Genomic DNA, 9,017 nt, shown 5'->3' on the forward strand with positions numbered 1-9,017 from the left:
TCTTCGCCTATTTAAGGGTCCTCGACCTAAAACTTCGAGACGAAAAAGCCACGGTACGAGAAACCTTCCAGAGCCGCCGCCATCGCGAAGCCAATATCTGGGGGACAGGAGTCTCTGTTCCGGCACGCCACCGGGACGGGGAAGTGCCCCCGGAAGGCTCCTCCATCGACACCACCGCCATCTCCATCAACGCTGCCGTCTCCCATGAGGAGGGAGTAGTTCTCCATCGAGGCTCGGGGTTGTACCGGTAGCTATGTGGTTAATCTCTCTCCTATGTACTTCAATACAATGATCTCATGAGCTGCCTTACATGATTGAGATTCATATGAGTTTTGTATCACAATTCATCTATGTGCTACTCTAGTGATGTTATTAAAGTAGTCTATTCCTCCTGCACGGTGTAATGTTGACAGTGTGTGCATCGTGTAGTACTTGGTTTATGCTATGATTGTGATCTCTTGTAGATTATGAAGTTAACTATTACTATGATGGTATTGATGCGATCTATTCCTGCTTTCATAATGTGATGGTAGAAGTGTGCATGCTATGTTAGTACTTGGTTTGGTTGTGTTGATCTATCTTGCACTCTAAGGTTATTTAAATATGAACATTGAATATTGTGGAGCTTGTTAACTCCGGCATTGAGGGTTTGTGTAATCCTACACAATGGTGTTTGATGTCTACGGGTGCTTCTATTCTTGTAGATAGTGTTGGGCCTCCAAGAGCAGAGGTTTGTAGAACAGCAGCAAGTTTCCCTTAAGTGGATCACCCAAGGTTTATCGATCTTAGGGAGGAAGAGGTCAAAGATATCCCTCTCATGCAACCCTGCAACCACAAAGCAAGAAGTCTCTTGTGTCCCCAACACACCTAATAGGTGCACTAGTTCGGCGAAGAAATAGTGAAATACAGGTGGTATGAATAAGTAGTAGCAACGGCACCAGAAAAGTGCTTTGCCCAGGACAGTAAAAAAGCAGTAGTAACGCAGCAGTAGTAACGCAGTAAAACAGTAAACAAGCAGTGATAGTAGTATTTAGGAACAAGGCCTAGGGATTAGACTTTCACTAGTGGACACTCTCAACTTTGATCACATAACAGAATAGATAAATGCATACTCTACACCCTCTTGTTGGATGATGAACACCACTAACTGTGTAGGATTACACGAACCCTCAATGCCGGAGTTAACAAGCTCCACAATATTCAATGTTCATATTTAAATAACCTTAGAGTGTAAGATAGATCAACACAACTAAACCAAGTACTAACGGAGCATGCACACTGTCACCTTCACGCTATGAAAGGAGGCATAGATCACATCAATACCATCATAGCAATAGTTAACTTCATAATCTACAAGAGATCACAATCATAGCCTACGCCAAGTACTAACACGGATGCACACACTGTCACCATTACACCGTGCAGGAGGAATAAACTACTTTAATAACATCACTAGAGTAGCACATAGATAAATTGTGATACAAAACACATTGCAATCATAAAGAGATATAAATAAGCACTTCACTATGCCATTCATAACAGTGAATAAGTATTCTGTGAAATATAGCCTAAGAGACTCACACGATGCACACACTGCCACCTTTACACACGTGGGACAAGGAGTCTCCGGAGATCACATAAGTAAAATTCACTTGACTAGCATAACGACATCTAGATTACAAGCATCATCATATGAATCTCAATCATGTAAGGCAGCTCATGAGATTATTGTATTGAAGTACATAGGAGAGAGATGAACCACATAGCTACCGGTACAGCCCCGAGCCTCGATGGAGAACTACTCCCTCCTCATGGGAGACAGCAGCGGTGATGAAGATGGCGGTGGTGTCGATGGAGGAGCCTTCCGGGGGCACTTCCCCGTCCCGGCGGCGTGCCGGAACAGAGACTCCTGTCCCCCAGATCTTGGCTTTGCGATGGCGGCGGCTCTGGAAGGTTTCTCGTACCGTGGCTTTTTCGTATCGAGGTTTTAGGTCGAGGACCCTTAAATAGGCGAAGAGGCGGCGTCGGAAGGTCAACAAGGCGACGACACCATAGGGGGGCGCGGGCCACCCCCAGGCCGTGCCGGCCTATGGTCTGGTGGGCCTGTGGCCCCCCTCTGGCCTCTCTCGGGTGTTCTGGATGCTTCCGGGGATTCTAAGATGCTGGGCGTTGATTTCGTCCGATTCCGAGAATATTTCCTTACTAGGATTTCTGAAACCAAAAACAGCAGAAAACAGCAACTGGCCCTTCGGCATCTCGTCAATAGGTTAGTTCCGGAAAACACATAAATATGACATAAAGTATGCATAAAACATGTAGATATCATCAATAATGTGGCATGGAACATAAGAAATTATCGATACGTCGGAGACGTATCAGCATCCCCAAGCTTAGTTTCTGCTCGTCCCGAGCAGGTAAACGATAACAAAGATAATTTCTGGGGTGACATGCCATCATAACCTTGATCATACTATTGTAAAGCATATGTAATGAATGCAGCGATCAAAACAATGTAAATGACATGAGTAAACAATTGAATCATATAGCAAAGACTTTTCATGAATAGTATTTCAAGACAAGCATCAATAAGTCTTGCATAAGAGTTAACTCATAAAGCAATAATTCAAAGTAAAGGTATTGAAGCAACACAAAGGAAGATGAAGTTTCAGCGGTTGCTTTCAACTTATAACATGTATATCTCATGGATAGTTGTCAATGCAAAGTAATATAACAAGTGCAATATGCAAGTATGTAGAAATCAATGCACAGTTCACACAAGTGTTTGCTTCTTGAGGTGGAGAGAAATAGGTGAACTGACTCAACATAAAAGTAAAAGAATGGTCCTTCAAAGAGGAAAGCATCGATTGCTATATTTGTGCTAGAGCTTTGATTTTGAAAACAAGAAACAATTTTGTCAACGGTAGTAATAAAGCATATGTGTTATGTAAATTATATCCTACAAGCTGCAAGCCTCATGCATAGTATACTAATAGTGCCCGCACCTTGTCCTAATTAGCTTGGATTACCAGGATTATCGCAATGCACATGTTTTAACCAAGTGTCACAAAGGGGTACCTCTATGCCGCCTGTACAAAGGTCTAAGGAGAAAGCTCGCATCGGATTTCTCGCTATTGATTATTCTCAACTTAGACATCCATACCGGGACAACATAGACAACAGATAATGGACTCCTCTTTTATGCATAAGCATTCAACAACAATTAATTTTCTCATATGAGATTGAGGATTTGTCCAAAACTGAAACTTCCACCATGGATCATGGCTTTAGTTAGCGGCCCAATGTTCTTCTCTAACATTATGCAATGCTCTAACCATTCTAGCGGTAAATCTCCCTTACTTCAGACAAGACGAACATGCATAGCAACTCACATGATATTCAACAAAGGGTAGTTGATGGCGTCCCCAGGAACATGGTTATCGCACAACAAGCAACTTAATAAGAGATAAAGTGCATAAGTACATATTCAATACCACAATAGTTTTTAGGCTATTTGTCCCATGAGCTATATATTGTAAAGGTGAAGAATGGAAATTTAAAGGTAGCACTCAAGCAATTTACTTTGGAATGGCGGAGAAATACCATGTAGTAGGTAGGTATGGTGGACACAAATGGCATAGTGGTTGGCTCAAGTATTTGGATGCATGAGAAGTATTCCCTCTCGATACAAGGTTTAGGCTAGCAAGGCTATTTGAAACAAACACAAGGATGAAGCGGTGCAGCAAAACTCACATAAAAGACATATTGAAAACATTATAAGACTCTACACCGTCTTCCTTGTTGTTCAAACTCAATACTAGAAATTATCTAGACTTTAGAGAGACCAAATATGCGAACCAAATTTTAGCATGCTCTATGTATTTCTTCATTAATGGGTGCAAAGTATATGATGCAAAATCTTAAACATGAGCACAACAATTGCCAAGTATCACATTATCCAAGACATTATAGCAATTACTACATGTATCATTTTCCAATTCCAACCATATAACAATTTAACGAAGAAGAAACTTCGCCATGAATATTATGAGTAAATCCTAAGGACATATTTGTCCATATGCTACAGTGGAGCGTGTCTCTCTCCCACACAATGAATGCTAGGATCCATTTTATTCAAACAAAACAAAAACAAAAACAAACCGACGCTCCAAGAAAAGCACATAAGATGTGATGGAATAAAAATATAGTTTCAGGGGAGGAACCTGATAATGTTGTCGATGAAGAAGGGGATGCCTTGGGCATCCCCAAGCTTAGACGCTTGAGTCTTCTTGATATATGCAGGGGTGAACCACCGGGGCATCCCCAAGCTTAGAGCTTTCACTCTCCTTGATCATGTTGTATCATCTCCCTCTCTTGATCCTTGAAAACTTCCTCCACACCAAACTTAGAACAACTCATTAGAGGGTTAGTGCACAATCAAAATATACATGTTCAGAGGTGACATAATCATTCTTAATACTTCTGGACATTGCACAAAGCTACTGAAAGTCAATGGAATCGAAATATCCATCGAACATAACAAAACAAGCAATGCGAAATAAAAGGCAGAATCTGTCAAAACAGAACAGTTCGTATTGACGAATTTTATTGAGGCACCAGACTTGCTCAAATGAAAATGCTCAAATTGAATGAAAGTTGCGTAAATATCTGAGGATCACTCACGTAAATTGGCATAATTTTCTGAGTTACCTACAGAGAATTTTGCCCAGATTCGTGACAGCAAAGAAATCTGTTTCTGCACAGTAATCCAAATCTAGTATGAACTTTGCTATCAAAGACTTTACTTGGCACAAGAAAACACAAAACTAAGATAAGGAGAGGTTGCTACAGTAGTAAACAACTTCCAAGACACAAATATAAAACAAAGTACTGTAGCAAAATAACACATGGGTTATCTCCCAAGAAGTTCTTTCTTTATAGCCATTAAGATGGGCTCAGCAGCTTTAATGATGCACTCGCAAGAAATAGTAGTTGAAGCAAAAGAGAGCATCAAGAGGCAAATTAAAAGACACATTTAAGCCTGACATGCTTCCTATGCAAAGGAATCTTGTAAATAAACAAATTCAAGAAGCATAATGCAACAAGCATAGAAAGATAAAACAAGTGCAGCTTCAAAAATTTCAGCACATAGAGAGGTGTTTTAGTAACATGAAAATTTCTACAACCATATTTTCCTCTCTCATAATAACTTTCAGTAGTGTCATGAGCAAACTCAACAATATAACTATCACATAAAGCATTCTTATCATGAGTCTCATGCATAAAATTATTACTCTCCACATAAGCATAATCAATTTTATTAGTTGTAGTGGGAGCAAATTCAACAAAGTAGCTATCATCAAATATAGGAGGCATATTGTAATCATAATCAAATTTATCCTCCATAACAGGTGGCAACAAAAGACTACTATCATTATAATCATCATAAATAGGAGGTAAAGTATCATCAAAGAAAATTTTCTCCTCAACGCTTGGGGGACTAAAAAGATCATGCTCATCAAAACCAGCTTCCCCAAGCTTAGAATTTTCCATAGCATTAGCAACAATAGTGTTCAAAGCATTCATATTAATAACATTCCCATTAGCATGCATATAAAGTTCCATGGGTTTTTTAATTCTTTCTTCAAACACATCATGTCCTAATTCAAGATAAAGCTCATAAAGATCTCTCATATTTTTGTTGTTTTCCATTATGCCTTACTAGTGTAAACAAGAAACAAAAAGTTGCAATTGCAGGATCTAAAGGAAATAGCTTCGAGCACAAACACAATGGCGCCAGAAAAGTACTTAACCTAGAACCGAAGTATGAGTGCCTTTTACCTTTCCTCCCCGGCAACGGCGCCAGAAAAGTGCTTGATGTCTACGGGTGCTTCTATTCTTGTAGACAGTGTTGGGCCTCCAAGAGCAGAGGTTTGTAGAACAACAGCAAGTTTCCCTTAAGTGGATCACCCAAGCTTTATCGATCTCAGGGAGGAAGAGGTCAAAGATATCCCTCTCATGCAACCCTGCAACCACAAAGCAAGAAGTCTCTTGTGTCCCCAACACACCTAATAGGTGCACTAGTTCGGCGAAGAGATAGTGAAATACAGGTGGTATGAATAAGTAGTAGCAACGGCACCAGAAAAGTGCTTTGCCCGTGACGATAAAAAGCAGTAGTAACGTAGCAGTAGTAACGCAGTAAAACAGTAAACAAGCAGCGATAGCAGTATTTAGGAACAAGGCCTAGGGATTAGACTTTCACTAGTGGACACTCTCAACTTTGATCACATAACAGAATAGATAAATGCATACTCTACACCCTCTTGTTGGATGATGAACACCACTAACTGTGTAGGATTACACGAACCCTCAATGCCGGAGTTAACAAGCTCCACAATATTCAATGTTCATATTTAAATAACCTTAGAGTGTAAGATAGATCAACACAACTAAACCAAGTACTAACGTAGCATGCACATTGTCACCTTCACGCTACGAAAGGAGGCATAGATCACATCAATACCATCATAGCAATAGTTAACTTCATAATCTACAAGAGATCACAATCATAGCCTACGCCAAGTACTAACACGGATGCACACACTGTCACCATTACACCGTGCAGGAGGAATAAACTACTTTAATAACATCACTAGAGTAGCACATAGATAAATTGTGATACAAAACACATTGCAATCATAAAGAGATATAAATAGGACTTCACTATGCCATTCATAACAGTGAATAAGTATTCTGTGAAATATAGCCTAAGAGACTCACACGGTGCACACACTGTCACCTTTACACACGTGGGACAAGGAGTCTCCGGAGATCACATAAGTAAAATTCACTTGACTAGCATAACGACATCTAGATTACAAGCATCATCATATGAATCTCAATCATGTAAGGCAGCTCATGAGATTATTGTATTGAAGTACATAGGAGAGAGATGAACCACATAGCTACCGGTACAGCCCCGAGCCTCGATGGAAAACTACTCCCTCCTCATGGGAGACAGCAGCGGTGATGAAGATGGCGGTGGTGTCGATGGAGGAGCCTTCCGGGGGCACTTCCCCGTCCCGGCGGCGTGCCGGAACAGAGACTCCTGTCCCCCAGATCTTGGCTTCGCGATGGCGGCGGCTCTGGAAGGTTTCTCGTACCGTGGCTTTTTCGTATCGAGGTTTTAGGTCGAGGACCCTTAAATAGGCGAAGAGGCGGCGTCGGAAGGTCAACGAGGCGACGACACCATAGGGGGGCGTGGGCCACCCCCAGGCCGCGCCGGCCTATGGTCTGGTGGGCCTGTGGCCCCCCTCTGGCCTCTCTCGGGTGTTCTGGATGCTTCCGGGGATTCTAAGATGCTGGGCGTTGATTTCGTCCGATTCCGAGAATATTTCCTTACTAGGATTTCTGAAACCAAAAACAGCAGAAACAAAGAACTGTCCTTCGGCATCTCGTCAATAGGTTAGTTCCGGAAAACGCATAAATATGACATAAAGTATGCATAAAACATGTAGATATCATCAATAATGTGGCATGGAACATAAGAAATTATCGATACGTCGGAGATGTATCAGTGTTCATCATCCAACAAGAGGGTGTAGAGTAGTCCTATTATGTGATCATTGTTGAGAGTGTCCACTAGTGAAAGCAGGATCCCTGGGCCTTGCTTCCAAGCATCGAATCTCCGTTTGTTTACTGTTTTGTTGAATGTTTACTCGCTGCCATATTTCATTCAGATTGCTATTATCACTCATACTCATCCATATTACTTGCATCTCACTATCTCTTCTCCGAACGAGTGCACCTATACATCTGACAAGTGTATTAGGTGTGTTGGGGACACAAGAGACTTCTTGCTTTGTGGTTGCAGGGTTGCTTGAGAGGGATATCTTTGACCTCTTCCTCCCTGAGATCGATAAACCTTGGGTGATCCACTTAAGGGAAACTTGCTGCTGTTCTACAAACCTCTGCTCTTGGAGGCCCAACACTGTCTACAAGAATAGAAGCTCCCGTAGACATCAGTACCTATGACCTAACCAAGCTCAAATGGAGTCATATGCCCACCGGGGGACCCCCGATGGGATGCAGTCAAAGGGGTAGACCGCGCGGTCAACAGAACTAGGGTTTCGTGGGAAATCGAGCATCGGATCTAGGGAATGGCCCCAAAACTTGTGTGTGTCCACATGGAATGCACAAAAGTGATTTGAGATGGTTTTATATATATCCAAGTCTACCCCCCAGGTGTGTCCGGCTTCTCGGACAGAGGGTTCCTACACTTAGGCAGATTCTGCATGTATAGGGGGGAACTCCCTCGTACGTGAACCGGAGATAAACTTGATATCATATGGGATGATTCTTGTTTCCACATGTACCTATGACCTAACCAAGCTCAAATAGAGGCATATGCCCATCGGGGGACCCCCGATGGGATGCAGTCAATGGGGTAGACCGCGCGGTCAACAGAACTAGGGTTTCATCGGAAATCGAGCATCGGATCTAGGGAATGGCCCCAAAACTTGTGTGTGTCCACATGGAATGCACAAAAGTGATTTGAGATGGTTTTATATCCAAGTCTACCCCCCCAGGTGTGTCCGGCTTCTCGGACAGGGGGTTCCTACACTTAGGCAGATTCTGCATGTATAGGGGGGAACTCCCTCGTACGTGAACCGGAGATAAACTTGATATCATATGGGATGATCCTTATTTCCACATGTACCTATGACCTAACCAAGCTCAAATGGAGGCATATGCCCACCGGGGGACCCCCGATGGGATGCAGTCAAAGGGGTAGACCGCGCGATCAACAGAACTAGGGTTTCGTCGGAAATCGAGCATCGGATGTAGGGAATGGCCCCAAAACTTGTGTGTGTCCACATGGAATGCACAAAAGTGATTTGAGATGGTTTTATATCCAAGGCTACCCCTAGGTGTGTCCGTCTTCTCGGACAGGGGGTTCCTACACTTAGGCAGATTCTGCATGTATAGGGGGGAACTCCCTCGTACGTGAACCGGAGAGA

Source organism: Lolium perenne, chromosome 7 (genome assembly GCF_019359855.2).
Source record: "Lolium perenne isolate Kyuss_39 chromosome 7, Kyuss_2.0, whole genome shotgun sequence".
NCBI lineage: Eukaryota > Viridiplantae > Streptophyta > Magnoliopsida > Poales > Poaceae > Lolium > Lolium perenne.